This window comes from Pseudophryne corroboree, chromosome 2 (genome assembly GCF_028390025.1).
Source record: "Pseudophryne corroboree isolate aPseCor3 chromosome 2, aPseCor3.hap2, whole genome shotgun sequence".
NCBI classification, from domain to species: Eukaryota; Metazoa; Chordata; class Amphibia; order Anura; family Myobatrachidae; genus Pseudophryne; species Pseudophryne corroboree.
The window spans coordinates 789,190,025-789,205,689 of NC_086445.1; the positions used below are offsets into that span (position 1 = coordinate 789,190,025).

The following is a 15,665-nucleotide window of genomic DNA, read 5'->3' on the forward strand; positions in this document are numbered from 1 at the left end:
CTGTCGGAATTGCCCGCAAATTGAATACTGGACTGTCGGATCCTCTCCGTCGGAGAGAATCCGACAGGCATTGAATAGACCCCTAAGGGTCAATAAGCCAGGTCCATGACTTTAAATGTTTTTTAATGAATTACCTGGCATGTATTGGAAAAGACTGTTGTATCCTGCGCTCTGCTCCTACAGGTATAAGCTGTGGCAGCAAGTTTGCAAGGGAGGCTTAAACCCACAAACCTCAAGAAATAGAGTAAATACAGAAATAGGGTCTTGCAACTGCGCCTGAAAATATGCGTCAATTAAACGTGTAAAGTAAAAGTCTAAACTTTTATTGTATTAACAATCCACCTTAGGTTCTTTAATTTTATATATATGCACACTCAAAAAAACGGGAAGTGTAAACACATTATGATTTCCAGGGGGGGGGGAAGAAACAGAAAAAAAGAGGGGGGGGGGGTAGAAAATATACGGAAAAGTATGTGTATATATATATATATATATATAAGCATCAAAAGTCTGGTGCAGTGGAGCGTGGCGTCCCACCTCCTAAATGCACTATGGTGGTAATGGTGTAACTCAGGGGTGGGGAACCTCCGGCCCGCGGGCCGTTTGGTCCGGCCCACCCGCTCCTCTCAGTGAGACACGCCGCCGCACAGTCCAGAGGCAGCGTGTCTCAGCTGTCATCACACGGAAGAGAGCGCGGCTGTTGTTGGGCGGCAGCGGTGGCGTGTAGGACTTGAAACCAGCCGCCGGTTCGTGAGCCAATCAGAGCTCGAGGACCGGCAGCCAATCAGGAGCCGCGGCTGCCGGTCCGCGAGCTCTGATTGGCTCTCAAACCGGCGGCTGGTTTCAAGTCTTACACGCCGCCGCCCAACATAGCCGCGCTCTCCTCTGTGTCCCGCCGAAAGGAGCGGTAAGCAGCACGGGGGGGGGCACGGGGGGGCACGGGGGGCATCTGTATACCTGGCACTGTGGGGGCATCTGTATACCTGGCACTGTGAGGGTCATTTGTATACCTGGCACTGTGGGGGCATCTGTATACCTGGCACTGTGGGGGCATCTCTATAGTCTATACCTGGCACTGTGGGGGCATCTGTATACCTGGCACTGTGAGGGGCATTTGTATACCTGGCACTGTGGGGGCATTTGTATACCTGGCACTGTGGGGGCATCTGTATACCTGGCACTGTGAGGGGCATTTGTATACCTGGCACTGTGGGGGCATCTGTATACCTGGCACTGTGGGGACATCTGTATACCTGGCACTGTGGGGACATCTCTATACCTGGCACTGTGAGGGGCATTTGTATACCTGGCACTGTGGGGGCATTTGTGTACCTGGCACTGTGGGGGCATTTGTATACCTGGCCCTGTGGGGGCATTTGTATACCTGGCACTGTGGGGGCAATTGTGGATCTGGCACTGCACTATTGGGGGCATATGTGTATCACGTCCCATTTTAACTGGCCACACCCATTTTTTTGGCACGCGCGGGGGCAGACTTGTATGGCCCCCGAAGGATTTTATAAATATCCAATGGCCCTCGGTAGAAAAAAGGTTCCCCACCCCTGGTGTAACTAGTCCTGTAAACTGACAATAGAGTCCCAGATTCGCATACAACTAGAAGCTTGAAATGAAGGAGATGCCTTGATTCAAAAGTGTGTTTGCAAGAAGTTGATGCAATGATGGTAACTTTACAGAGGATGATGGGTTTCAGCAGTGCACTGCAGTGAAAAGGGTACCCCTAGTGGATGCACGGGGGGAAAAAAACAACCACAAGGAGATCGGTGTCTGCTTGCTCCGGACTGGCCGCTCGTTCCCTATGTCTGGAGTCACGGAAAGCGCCTGTACTTACAGACGCTGTCCGCCGACCAAATCGATGGGAAGCGGTCCTGTCTCTACGGGGAAAGTGACGTTCACTTCGAGACCCGAATGGGACTCTCCGCTACGTCCTTCCCCCTAAACAGAGCTGCTTACCTGCGTCTCCTGTGTTGTTTCCCGGCGTCCGTCTCCACTTGGCCTGACTGTCCGTCCTGCAGCTTCTGATTCAACCTACTTCCTGGTTGATAGGCTTGCGGTCACGTGATTCTTGTCCTCCGGTCCTTGTTCCTCCTCGCCTCCGGGGCCGCTGTCTGTCAAAACTTGAACTGGGCTATGTGTCAGATTGTTTGTTGAATTTGTAAAAGTGGTAATAAATTACACACTGAATGTCAGGTAGTGTTCTCCCACGCGTATCGACCCGTATGGGTCTTCGTCAGGGAGACAGGCAGTAGGTTGAATCAGATGCTGCAGGACGGACAGTCAGGCCAAGTGGAGACGGACGCCGGGAGGAATGGAGAAATTATACTGCTGATTAGTCCCAATTAGAGACTTTGCTCCTGCTGAATCTTTGACAGTGGAGCAAACAAGAGCTTTTTTGGTATCAAATAGGCATTCAGTGTTCGGAATGGGGACGTTATCAACATTATGCTATCTTTAACACTCTCACTTTGCATAAACTACATCTAATCTAAACATTGAGAAGTGTTTAGTGCATTTTGAGCTGGATTTAGTTTGCAAATGACTGCTTGTATGAAAGCACAAAAAATACTTTTATGCCTGAGTGTTGTTTCACTTACTGACAGGCAGCTTGCATTCTGGAACTTCATCCATTTTTATCTATTAGTAGTAGGCATGTATGTATATATATATATATATATATATATATATATATATATAAAAGCAGTGCTCAAGGTGGGATTTAGAGGTAGGGGTATGGAAATTTGAATGTAATAGCATGGCGTCAGAGTAGCCCCAGGCCCCCAGAAACTTTAGGTATTTTAAAAATATGAAATTTTTAGAGAATTTCAGATGCTTTAAGCACTATGTAGAAGACAAGAAAATAACATTTGACTACAGCTCACAATACATTGAACATCAATAATTTTATATCAATTTAAATCACAGATATATTACAAGAAAAAGAAGATAATAATGAGAACAATGAAGAAAGTGATTAAGAATAATGTTTATATAGAAATTACTACTTTTCTAGCTATCCCTTATAAGAATGTCTTAGTCTTCACTGGCAATTTTACATTGGAGCTCTTAGATCCGACAGTGCCAATGTTGCAATGGGGAGTATGGTGTCACTATTGTTGCACAAGGGATGAAGATCCTACAAGTGTCACAGTATTGCAGTGAGGTAATGGCACATATAAGCAATATCAATCCTGGGTTTTATCGTAAAAATGTCATTGTGTTCAGTATGCAAAAAGAATGTAATTAGCAAAGGTATCTTAGGATCTCTAACAATGCCGCTTCCCCTGTAGTAATTATTGAACAAGTAACTCAGACTTTACTCCAGAAAGTCCCAGTATTCTATGGGATGAACTGTGTTGACGGTTTAACTGCTATCCCCGAGTGATCCGCACATCACAAATTGCCATCCATACTTTGGATGCTATTCTAAAGATCTAACCGCAGATAGCACGCTTCAGGAGTCCAGATGCTGTAACAGCTTTGCAGTCTCCAGCCAGCACGTGGGATGACCTATTATTTTCGTCAGCATATGAGATCTGACCAGTCCGGTCCATCGCCATTCATTTAGTGACCCACGCGCTTTGGGATCCAGTGGCTTCCAGCTATACCTGGTGTTGCACTTGTGAGTCAACCAGGAGATAGTACCCAGCATCTGGCTGTGTATACCAGCTGCTCTCCTTTACATCCAAAAGGAGCTTGTTGCAATTGCATAGGATATCCGCACTACCCATCAGCTCAGTTGTGAGTATACAATACCTAAGTGGGTTTATTTACAAAAGCTACTAGAAAGCCGGGACGCCAGCCAACTGGATTCATAAAACTATTTCTGTATTAAACAGCCATATACAGGACTTCGCCAACTTAATTGCAATCTGTATTTCTTATAATATTGACGGCTCCATTACTGCAGGATCATTTAAAGGGGACAAAGCAGAATTATTATAAACAGGCACAAAATATATTTTACATTATAATTTATTATATGTGTATTTTTATGTTTTTTTATTTTTATTTCCTTGTTTGTATTGTCTTAATAAATTGTTCTGAGGAAAGCGCAGGTCTCCTGAGTCTTCATAGTTGGAAAGCACATAAAAACACCAAACAGATGGATTTCTTATTAAAGTCTTACTGAAGAGTTACTAAAGATCTTTTTATAAATAAAAGTCTTTATAAGATTATACTAGCACAGTGGTTATACTTTTCTTCCTTTACTCCTTAAAGCAACTCAATATTCCTTGGACAAGGGGTCTATTTACTAAGCCTTGGATGGAGATAAAGTACCAGCCAACCGGCTCCTATCTGTCATTTTTCAAGCTCACCCTGTGACATGGCAGTTGATTGGCTGGTACTTTATCTCCATCCGCTATATCACCATCCAAGGCTTAGTAAATAGACTCCTCCATCTTTACTCCTTAAGGCAACTCAATGTCTCTCTCAAGCTCGTCTTACAGATTCTCTCTATCCTGGTAACCAGGGGTGGAGCCAGAAGAAAATGAAAGAGGGGGGCACCATGAAAGGGTAACGGTAATAGTTATATTTACATGCACCTAAAGCACGTGTGCTCCCAGATATAGGGTGTGGTATCACAGGGGGCGTGGCCTCACAGAATACGCCATCAGGTAATGATTGCTTGTAGGAGTGCATCCTGGTTTATTGCCAATGTTTCACCCTGATGAAAACGTTGATTGGGCCTTGAAATGTTGGTTACCTGTTCCATTAGGTATCGACTAGAACCCACTTCCGGATTGTGAGTACGGCAGCACACCCACGAGTTTAGCCAAATAGGGAAACCTTACAAAGACACATTAGACGCGTTTCAGACCAATGTCCTTCCTCAGTAGCGTGGCTTCAGCTCTCTAAACTGTCCTTATATCCTCCAAATATGAGCAGTCACAGGTGTCACATAGATACAGGAGTTAAATAACGGAGATTGTAAGGCACAGTTTATCTAATACATAACAACAATATTAAAAACAATTAAAACACAAAAAATATAAAGTGCTGGAAAAGCGGGATAGATAAAATACCTCAAAAATCAAGGGAATGAGCAATTAAAACTAAAGATGCATATTAATCAATATTATATTGTATCTATGTGACAACTTGAACATTAAATCCTGAGAAGTGCCGTAGTGGAACCGTTTCTAGTGAACACAGCATGTAAAATTGACTTTGGAGCGCAAGGTGATCACTTCCGGTAAAATGGAACGCAAATTGCTATGGACTTCCGATTCCGGTCTTGGTGCGCATGAGCAGTCTACAAATGGTGCCGATCAGCGGCGAATGGAGACACATGTGACTGCTCATATTTGGAGGGGAGGGTATAAGGACAGTTTAGAGAGCTGAAGCTACGCTACTGAGGAAGGACATTGGTCTGAAATGCGTTTAGCGTGTCTTTGTAAGATTTCCCTATTTGGCTAAACTCGTGGGTGTCCTGCCGTACTCACAATCCGGAAGTGGGTTCTGGTCGATTCCTTGGAACATCTTGGACATCAGGAGCTACAGTACCTGTGCTGTTTGCCAGTGGGGGATCCATTATGCTGTGTTTCATATATTTGTTTGTAAGTGCATATCTGTATTAAACTACTGTTTATTTTTACATACTTGCACTATCTGCATTTCTTTTTTATAGTATTCATTATTTTACCATGGAGTCTATATGAAAGGTTGACCGTCACCATCTGGACCAATACACCTGGTGTATGCTGCATTGCCATTGTGTGATTACCATCAAGCTGATATTAACCCTTCGTTTGTAAGTGGATATCTGGAATAAACACATAATCTTGTATTGACAGTCTGCACTATTATGTTTTTTTTTTTTTTGGTTCTTTTCATGTAACATTGTGGAATTCTACGAATTGAGAATAGCCTGCTGGCTCAGATTTCAACTCCCAGACGTTAAGTTTCACCTTTTAATTGATTTTTGTTGGTGGTATTTGCAGTGTGAAAATCTGCATAGCACAGGGTTGAATGTGTTATTCCTCCTAGCGCTGGAGTGTGTGTATCTATTTCTTTCTATATGGTATTTTTTAAGTAACTTGGATGCTTACTCTGGTACACACTGTTGGCTGCATTCTGGGGGACTTTTATTGCGCACCATTACTGAAATTATTCTTTTGTTCACGCTTGCAGTCCACAACACAAATAGTCTCTGTGTACTGACTCTGAACCTCTCCAGTTGTTCCGCTCACTAGCTGGATCTGTCTCGGCTTCACACAATGGGCGCATGTCCACGCCTCGAGTCTTCATAAGTCTGGCGGTGTACGGTTCCCGGCTGCGACATCTCACGCCTGCTCTCCCGGTTCTCTGCACTCCCGGAAGCCCCCCGCTGCTTCACTTCTGAAACTGAGAGACACTCACCAGCAAATTGTGTGTTTACTTCACCTTAATAGAAGTTACATCAGAGAGATCAACGTTTTGATCGTACTGGAGGATCTTAGTCATCATCACAGTATCAGCAAGACAGAAATGTATTAATACACATACACACACAGGGTTGGAATGGCCCACAGGGTTACAGGGGAAACCCCCGGTGGGCCCCATTGCCTGGGATGCCACCTCTTTTAGGAAACAGGTTCCAGACTGTGCACTTAAATTATACATTATGCATATGCTACCTTATACTGCACAGGACTAAGGTGTATTTTCTACAGTGCATTGCTGTTAATAATCTAGTACATTAACATGCATTTATCAAGGGGACCAGACTGTGTACTTGTTAATGGTTAGCTAAACCTCTGTGGTGGCAGGCCACACCCCCTCTGCATACTGGCCACATCCCTAAACATGGGCCCTTACCACTGTATTCCCCCGGTGGGCCCTTCATTCCCCAGTCCGACACTGTACACACATATATACAGACAGGGTTACATTTATAGACACACACACATACATGCTGGCAGGGTTACATAGAGACACACATATATACAGGGTTACGTATGAGACACACGCATATATACATGCAGTGTTACATAAATGGACACGCACATATGCAAGGAGGGTCACATAGAGAGACACACATGTACAGTACAGATGTGTCCATTTTCCTCTTTGCCTGCGATGCGAACGCATTGCTGGCTAAAATAGCGGCACAGCATAAGGTGCATGTGGGGGAGCTGACATAGGCTCTCCAGCTGTGTAGCAGAAAGCTATGCTCCCACTACCAGGAAATAAGTCACTCGGCAGCTGGTGGTGGTGGTGGGGATGCACGCTTCTACTCCCATTGTTTTAAGTGGGACAATGTAGCTGCAATAATCTACAAGGATACATCCGTACAGGCATTGTTACATATGTGGACACACACATATACACGCAGGATTTTACACATAAGGATACACATTCTGTATACAAGGAGGGTCACATATAAAGAGATACACATATACACAGGCAGGCTTTTACGAGTATATAGCCACACACATATAATGGGATGATCACACATAGACATAGACACATAGGGGGGAATTCAATTGTTTGAAAAGTCAATTGGGTGTCTGGTTCTTCCTATCTAATAGACAGATCACAACTGCTAACCTATGCACGCGCACAAAACGGCGTCTGAATGGCCATGACACACCTGCATTTTCCCGACCTCTTCCCGTTCCCACCCCCAAATGATGTCTTTCTGTCACTCACTTTGCAATTAATTCCTAGGTGCTAGCGCAGTCGCAATTCACTCACTGCTTGTGTGCACTGTGGCTCATACGCATGCGCCATAAGAAAATATTGACCAATGTGCATTCAATAGCCGATTTGTGACCGCATCTAAATGAGCCCTCAATGCTGACATCCATCAATCAGGATGATCCCTCTGAAGTCACGTCACTAAACATGGAGCTGCAGCAGGAAGAAGCTGCTGCTCTGTGTGTATGCCCCACTATTACCCCTTCTCTAATGCGGTTCTACTCAAATCTGAAGAACAGCATGCTCCCTGAGACTGGGCTGGGGAAACATCATTGTCTGTCCTAGATCTTGATTCTACAAAAGAAAATAAGCCAGTAATGCTCAGTCTACATTAATCTGCCTCTTTTCTTCTCCATACCATGTATCCAATCATAAGGAGGAGAAAATGCAAGGGGCGGGATGTAAAAGTCAGAGTTTGGCGGTCGTGCAGAATGCTGGCCGAACTCAGACTTTTTTTTAAAGAGGCAATCATGTACAAAGCATGGTTTAGCTATGTACATGATTGTCCCTTTGACCACTTAACTGACGAATATTTTCCCCAAAAACCGCTCTCTGAAATTTTCTGGGTTTTTTATGAGTGAATTAGGTACAGAACATGAATTTAACCCTGTCCAAAATGATTTTAGTTAAAAAAAAATAAAAAGTTTTTTTCTTCTTCAAAAATCGAAATATCGATTGGGGGACATCGCAACCATCGGAAGATCAGTAACATCGCGACCGCCACGAGTTTAGTTTTTAAAGCACGGACAGCTGTCAGGTACACACGATGGGGGGGGGGTCAGGGGGTGTACAGTTTTGTTTACTATTGTCTGCAGCCGCTGGGGGTTGGGGATCCTGCCATGCTGACCGATCAGCACTGATCGTCAGCACGGCAGACACAGAGGGGTGGTCTTCAGTATGCCGGCGGTCGGGCTCCCGGCGACCAGCATACCGGCGCCGGGAGCCCGACAGCCGGCATACCGACACTTATTCTCCCTCGTGGGGGTCCACGACCCCCCTGGAGGGAGAATAAAATAGTGTGGCGCGCGTAGCGTGGCGAGCGTAGCATGGCGAGCGCAGCGAGCCCGCAAGGGGCTCATTTGCGCTCACCACACTGTCGGTAAGCCGGCGGCCGGCCTCCCGGCGCCGGTATGCTGGTCGCCGGGAGGCCGGCCGCCGGCAGATCGTAGTGAACCCGACACAGAGGGAGGGTGCAGGGAGGCAGAGGGACCTTACGGTCTCTGACAGCAGCAGCGGAGGGAAGTTTCCCTTCCCTGCCACTGCTAACACAGTTTATCTGATTGGTCGCATCCTGTGCGACCAGGTCAGATAAAGCACTGCCTGGTGTGGTCACATCTGATGCGACCATGCCAGGCAAGTGGTTAAAAAAAATGACAGAGTTTGGCCGACATTCCACATGGCCACCGAACTCGGACTTCATTACATCCTTGTCAAGATGTGAGCACGTCTGCATGTGCAGACATAGAATTGTTTTGTGGCCATATAGTATGCAGGTAAGTGATTGTTGCGACCTGCATCAGCTCCAAATCTGAAAAACTGGGTGAATGTCAGGCAGATATTACCCAATCCTACAGCATTATATAAAGCATTATATATCTTGATGAGACTAGCGTTGAGGCAATAAATGATACAATTCAGTTAAACAGATAGTGATCAACAGATGTATGATTTTTAAAATACATTAATGCAAATACAGAAATAGTGAAAATCAGATTATTATTTTTTTAACTTCTTCTGGACACAAAGCAAACATAGTCAGTCTGAACATTTAGAGCTCAAAGTGTAAAAAAAATACAGATTCTGAGAAAAGGGAAAAAGGTTATTGTCAGGGAACTCAAACAGTAACTCAGAGATCAACAGAGTCCCAGAAGTATAGACTACCCGAGAGAAAAGAAACTCCTGATGCTGAAAAATGAAAATGTATGCAAAGCAAGCCAGTGACAGGTCACAGATAATACAGAAAGTGTTCATGCTTTAAAGATTCCAGCAACACAGATAAGCTGCAACCTAAAGACAGATGATTATAACTAAAACAGGTCATGTGTGCTGTATATCTTCAAAATGTCATTCAAATTTTAATATTGTATTGTAAAGAATACAGTATGACTTATTGATTGCAAGACGGATAGAGTTCTTTTTGGGACAACCAAAACAAGCATAGACTGTCTAAAGGGACTGAACCTTTAAACACTCATACAGTATACGCAGTGGTTCCCAAACTTTTTTGAATCATGGCACCCTAGAGTATCAGAATTCTTTTCACGGCACCCCTAGGCCCAATGTGTCTTATTGAGAAATTTAGAAAGAAAGATCATATTAAGTAAATTGTGTTTATATGTCATCTTTAGGTTCAGTTATGTGGTGAGGGACAGGATTCACTTCTGTTTGTCCACATATTTTATGGGGCATGGGTCGTTGGATAGACACAACTTAGGTCAACAGTCATTAGGTCGACCATGGAAGGTCGACATGCATTAGGTCGACAGGGACAATAGGTTGACATGGTCATTAGCTCGACATGTACTAGGTCGACAGGTCAAAAGGTCGACGAGGTTTTTGACAGTTTTTGGTGTCGTTTTCTCCGTAAAGTGACGTGGAACCCAAATTAGTGCACAGTATCCCCTCGCATGGCTTGCTTTGCTCGCCATGCTTCGGGCAAGATTACCATTCCAATCGTAGTCCACGTGGATCGTTAAATATGAAAAATCCAAAAAAATGTAAAATTTTTTTAAAACCTCATGTTGACCTCTCGACCTAGTACATGTCGAACTAATGGCCATGTCAACTTAATACATGTCGACCTAATTACATTGTCGACCTTCAGTGGTCGACCTAACGACCGTATCCCATTTTATGACTGGAAGCCACCAGGACTGGTTTTGCCTGTTACATTGACCATAATTAATTTGAATTGGTCCTGGGCAACCAAACCAAGCCTCCCCTGCAAGTGTCCCGAGGCACCCCAGGGTGCCAAAGCACACAGTTTGAGAACCACTGCAGAAAAGGGTCTCAAGCAGAAATAGAACGATTCACTACAGTATATGCGGCGCTATTTGTGTAGCTGTACAGGGCATTTAAAGTGGGCACTTCCTATGGTCTGACTTCAAACCCCCCCGCCAATTGTATAACTAGAAGTGTCATTGCACTTTTAAGTAATATGCGTCATGCATTCATTGACCTATACAGGTTTTTTTTTACGCTTTTTTTGTCCAAGACGAGGATCATGGCAGGAAGGGCACCCAACTGTATGCCCTATACTTCAATAACCAATACATGAGAGAAAGATGGTATGTGTGGAGAAATGTGTATTTCCACTATCAAGTTTAAAAATTGTGCAAGTGTGTGACTTTTTTTAATCATTTCTGCTTGGTGCACTACAGGTCCCTATGTGCCTAGGATACCAGTGCAGGCATGCTGGCACTTTTGGTTCCTCTGTCAACATATCCAACCCTTTAGCATTGCTGGGACCTGTAATTAACCAGGGAATAATATTATTGTTAATTATTTTTAAAACTAATTATCAAACACTCACTACACAGAGGTGTTGGGAATGGGATACGGTCATTAGGTCAACACCACTTAGGTCAACAGTCATTAAGTTGACCACTATTGGTCTACATGCATTAGGTCGACAGGGTCACTAGGTCGACATAATCATTAGGTCGACATGTACTAGGTCAACAGTTCAAAAGGCCGACATGCATTTTTCGCATTTTTAAAAAAAAAATTGGACTTTTTCATACTTTACGATCCACGTGGACTACGATTGAAAAACGGTAACCTGTGCCGAGCACAGCGGTAGCGGAGCGAGGCACCTTGCCCAAAGCATGGCGAGCGAAGCCATGCTTTGGACATGGTGCACTAATTGGGGTTCATGGCCACTTTACGAAGAAAAAGACACCCAAAAAAGTAAAAAAAATACTCATGTCGACCTTTTGACCTGTCGACCTAGTACATGTCGACCTAATGACCATGTCGATCTAGTGACCCTGTCAACCTAATGACTGTCGACCTAAGTTGTGTCGACCCAACGACCCATACCCGTTGGGAATAGTCTTAATGCTATCAGCATAGGGCTATCCTGGGTTAAGGCCGATATGGCAGGGGAACATCACATAATGGCATAGCCATGGGGGGGATGATCATTCTCCTCTGTCCAATACAGGATGTGAAAGACAGTATGGAACTCAGAGATGGGTGTGTGGTGAACAATATGAAACTTAGGAATGTAGGTATAAGGGGCTGGGGGAGCAGTATGGAACATAGAGCTGGGATTGTGGGGGAATGTGGAACATATGGTGACTGAAGTGTGTGTGTGTGTGTGTGTGTGTGTGTGTGTGTGTGTGTGTGTGTGTGTGTGTGTGTGTGTGTGTGTGTGTGTGTGTGTGTGTGTGTGTGTGAGGTATGGGACCTGCAATGCCTACGTTTCAATTTTCACTCCCCTCTGATACACCACTGATGTCATGATGTGGGTTACCTGCTATAAAGACATCAGCTCTGGCTGGCAACGCCTATTTCTGGTAGTGAAATCTTCAGGGTTCCCACACTTCATTAGCCCACACCTTTACTCCACCATTCCACCTCTCTAAGCCTAGCGAGGAGCAATCAGTATACATGCAGACTGTGCATGCACATTATGAAAAATAAAAAAAAGCATTTTGTGGGGCAAAAACCTTCAAATTACATTTACAGTATGTCCAAATCTGCATGAGGCCCATCAGGAAATCACCACTGTAGAAGCTAGCCGACTAGTACATATATATATATATATATATATATATATATATACACTGTAGAAGCTAGCCGACTAGTACATATATATATATATATATATATAGTTTGATGGCTTAGGAAGAAATTCTTGGTTCTCTGTGGTATTTCAAGAAAATTCATGTCCTCAAAAATTTGTGTAAGGGTCCATGGAAACAAAAATCCTTTACCACTCATTAAGGCTCGTTCAGATGTGGTTGGAGTTGCTATCGCTGCTGCTTCCTTGGAAGCAGCAGCGATAGCTTAGTATGGTAATGCAGCAGGAGGCGTCTATTACAAGCAGACTCCTCCAGCTGCAGTAGTGACCCGACCTGTGTTCTAGGACATAGCATCGGATCTCTCTCCCACCATCGTGCGGCTTAAACTGATTTACACTAAAAATGGGGACATACAAACATGGAGTTGTCACAGTGAAAAGCATTCCCAGACTGATCATCTCAGGGCACAATGTAAGGGGCTGAATCACTAGTTCACTACAATCACTATTGTTGTTTTTTATTGACATGGTAGCACAGTGCTCTCTAGTGTTGGACACTGGGGAAACAGAGCACACATAAAACAATGCAGCACCCAGGGCTTCCCATAGCTGCTAGCCAATCACAAATTGTCAGTGTAAGGAACTGCTTGTGATTGGCTGCCAGTGAAGGGGTCTCCTACTTTGATCAGTTCACACATGGGTAGGAGATTTTGTGGTGCCTTTATTTCAAGTAGTTTATTTTAAAAATGACATGTGTATGTTACATATTTTTACTCTTTTGGTATAAAGGTCAGGGGCAGCACAGGGGTAGGGCTCTGTGCCTACCTGTGCCAGACCATCCTTCCAAACACATTATGGCATGACATCACATCAAGGGGGAGGAGGGGGAGTTGTCGGCAGTAGGAGATGCAGGGTGCATGGGCCCTCGCACTCCCCTAATTATGGTCCTAGCTAGAAGCATGCTTGACGTTTCTCACTGATTGTCCCCTAAAAGGTGTGACAATCTCCTGCATGCTGACCACTTCTCAAGTGAAAAGAGAGGCCCCAGAGATTGATGACACGAATTGCATTAAATACTAAAAATGTAGGGTATAGACAGATTTGCAGATACCCAAGCAGTGTTCTAATGATACACGTATGTGCTGATGATGATGATGGCGACCGTCATCCCATATATGGTAAAGTTGTGATAACATTTTTTTTTTTAAACAAATGTGTTCTGTATTCAATATTTTTTTTAATCCAGCAACAGAAAATGCTAAAACGAAAGCTTTGAGAAGTGCTGCATGGTAAATGTGCCCACCTGTCTTTACTACGAATAAAAAGATTGAACTTCATGCTTTTCACCACCTTCACTTATTATGTAAGTCCTTGGAACTGAATAGATGTGTATTGAATCCAATATATGACAATGGCGAACTGCATTAATGAAAGATTGTAACAAGATTTAGAAATGTGGTTTTAAGCTCTGAAATAAAGTTCTTCAAAAAGAGTGTTGAATACCTTTGTTCCACAGAACATTGTCATTTGTTTTCAAGAACATATTATATGCCATCGAGTAGCTCCTATATTGTTTTCTGTAGTTCCATTACTTCAACATTGTGCACAAAGTGAAAAGATTGTATCATTTCACTTGTCTTTACTCTGTATTGCAAAACACAAATCCTTGCGATATTGACCTGTATGAGCTGAATTCAGAACAATGCGTCTGTTTCTGATGAACACATTAGAATATTCACATTGAAACCTCGTCTGGAGTAAGCCAAAGTAAATGTTATCTCTAGATTTATAGTTAAACTTAAATGCAACTGTCTATGTTTTGTCCCTTTTCCGATCTAGCAGGACAGATGAGATACAGTATCTGGGACACTCCATATTACCAAGAAAGCTGCCCTCAGTATCTGAACTATGATTTAAGTCAGACACAAAGCGTACAGTACATAAGTCATCCCTAAGTTACAGCTGTATCATTATTATAGTATAGTAAGTGGCAACAAATGGCCTCCTATTTGACTAGATCAATCTACATTGCAACTATTTAACTGGCGTATAAGCCGTTTTTAGCTAATTCATCTACTGTGAATGTGAACTATACCTATATATGTATATGTATCTGCACTTTTTTGTTTTTAAATTTCTAATAATCACCTAAAGTGGTATTTTCCACCATATTTACTATTAAATGCTTTTTTATCTGATACCAGCGCTCCTTTAATGTTTTTTATTGAACATTAAACCATATATCTTTGAATAAGGCACCCAGTTGCCAGTTAGGAGCTGCTATTACAAGAGATATATATTCTTCATCAGGTGTTTTTTAATATACTTTATTAGCGCCCGATCTAACGGGGTACATATTCCCCGTAACTCTTTTTAACTTTTTTATTCTGATTGAACTGCTGCCATCAATCAATTTCAATCACACCTTTTTCAATCTATACATCTTTGCACCAAACAGTTACCATGTTTAAATCTGGGGATCTCTCTTGGGGGTCTCTAGTGATCAGCCTGCTGCGTCATTATAAACCACTTGCATGAATCTGCTGCTGACTGATGGTTTTTATTAACATTTTCCCTAATCCTTTCTAACATGCACATACTGCATACCTCTCAACATGACCCTCTCCAGGAGGGCTAGAATGCTCTGCTCGTGGACTTCTCTCTTAATTTATGATTAGAGATGTGCGGCGGACACTTTTTCGTGTTTTGCGTTTTGGTTTTGGATCTGGATCCCCGCTCGTGTTTTGGATCTGGATTGGTTTTGCCAAAACCACCCTTTCGGGTTTTGGTTTTAGTTTTGGATCTGGATGATTTTTGAAAAAAATATAAAAACAGCTAAAATTACAGAATTTGGGGGTAATTTTGATCCTACGATATTATTAACCTCAGTAACATTCATTTCCAGTAATTTCCATTCTACTCTGAACACCTCGCACCTCACAATATTGTTTTTAGGCCAAAAGGTTGCACTGAGGTCGCTGGATGACTAACATAAGTGACACAAGTAAGCGGCACAAACACCTGGTCCATCTAGGAGTGGCACTGCAGTGGCAGACAGGATGGCAGTTTTAAAAAGTAGGCCCAAACAGCACATCATGCAAAGAAAAAAAAGAGTTGCAAGATGGAATTGTCTTGGCCCTCCCACCCACCCATATGTTGTTTAAACAGGACATGCACAGTTTAATAAAACCATAATTTCAGCGACAGGTGGCCCCCTGGA

At 43.3% G+C, this 15,665-nt stretch overlaps 1 long non-coding RNA gene across 2 annotated transcripts in view; it reads left to right on the top strand.

Annotated features, from left to right (window-relative positions):
• LOC135051244 (uncharacterized) overlaps positions 1 to 13,885 on the top strand; it is an 84,364-nt gene extending 70,479 nt beyond the window's left edge. For both annotated transcript variants that reach the window (XR_010242127.1, XR_010242126.1), the window contains exons 2-3: positions 5,648 to 5,770; positions 13,692 to 13,885. This is a non-coding gene — a long non-coding RNA (uncharacterized LOC135051244). The remainder of the gene's footprint in view (positions 1 to 5,647; positions 5,771 to 13,691) is intronic.
• Positions 13,886 to 15,665: the final 1,780 nt, after the last annotated feature.